At 40.7% G+C, this 1,350-nt stretch overlaps 1 pseudogene; it reads right to left on the bottom strand.

Annotated features, from left to right (window-relative positions):
• Positions 1-182: 182 nt before the first annotated feature.
• LOC105741383 lies at positions 183-1,304 on the bottom strand (annotated as a pseudogene).
• Positions 1,305-1,350: the final 46 nt, after the last annotated feature.

The raw sequence follows: 1,350 nt of genomic DNA, 5'->3' as shown, positions 1-1,350 counted from the left end.
AATAAACCCATTCAGAGGATAAGCTTCATACAGTATGTACAGTTTGGAACTGTTCAAGAATAGTTTCATTATGAAAAGTGCTACAATGACAAACCACATTTTAAAAAAATAGTTCTTAGTACAGAAAAAAATCTTAAACCAAATGTAGTACACAACAACTGGTGCTTCCTTCTGCTGAACACCTAGAAGTTAAAGGTACAGGAGGCCCCTTCCTGCACTTGGAAAGTTCAGGCTTCATAGGTAGTGAATGGCACATTTTGATCTTCTTCTTCCTCTACTGAGAACTACTTCTTAATCACATTTAATGAGGTCTTGTACACAGACTCATTTCCATGGCTCTGTAGAGCTCCAATCTTGTCTAAGTATCCACATTCTTCAGTCATTATAATAAGCTTCTCAGTTTCACCTAGTTTCTGGGGAGCCTGAAAGATATTTGTAATAGCATCCAGAATAACAACGATAATTTTTGTATTTTTCACAGTTAACAGGTTCATCATTATACCACAATGAACAAGGTATACAATCTGTTCCACTCTCACACTGCTTGTATATTTGATCACAGCCCACACAGCTTCCTTTTGGGTCTTAAAGTCCACCTTAGAGAGAACACTGAGCAGAAATAGGACTAATCCATGTTTCACAACTTGCTGTATCTGGTCCTGCCAGCTGGCTGTGATGTTTGACACTGTCCATATAACTTCCTTCTGAATGTTTGTCTTGAGGTGAGTAAGCAGGCTGGGAAAGACAATAAGCACTCCCTGTATTTATCACAATATGAGTCTGTACATCTGTTCCAGTGACAATATTCCCTATGGATCTCAGTGTGGGAGTCATAATGGGCAATTCATCTGATACCAGAACCTTCACCAGATGGGTCACAATTCTCAATTTTATGACCATTGCCATACCTTCATTTGGACCATAGGTGAGGTAAGAAATAGCCCAGCAGGTAGCAACTAATACTTCAAAATCACTGTGATGCAGGAGACTAACTAAAGTAGAATTTGCTCAACAGCATCCAGTGGGGACAGAGAATTCTGGTTGCTGCAGAGTTTGGAAAGGGTCCACGTAAGGTTGCATAAGTAATCACCTGCTAAAGATGACATATTAGAGAATGCAAGAAGAGCCAAAAGTGGGTCAATTGCTCTATATTTGATAACCAAGTCTCGGAAAACTGAACCATCATCTGCAATGTTTCCCAGTGTCCAGACAGCTTGCTCACTGGCATGAGCATAGGGAGACACCAAGAGGGAAATGAAAGCAGACATGGCCCTTCCATCTACCATGGACTTGGTCTGTTCTGATGATAGGACTGGATAGGACTATAGCCAGTTTTGCCCAGGAAGGACA

The sequence above is a fragment of the Octodon degus genome, unplaced genomic scaffold, assembly GCF_000260255.1.
Source record: "Octodon degus isolate 3935 unplaced genomic scaffold, OctDeg1.0 scaffold06055, whole genome shotgun sequence".
Lineage (NCBI taxonomy): Eukaryota > Metazoa > Chordata > Mammalia > Rodentia > Octodontidae > Octodon > Octodon degus.
This window is presented reverse-complemented; position numbering and strand designations above follow the sequence as displayed.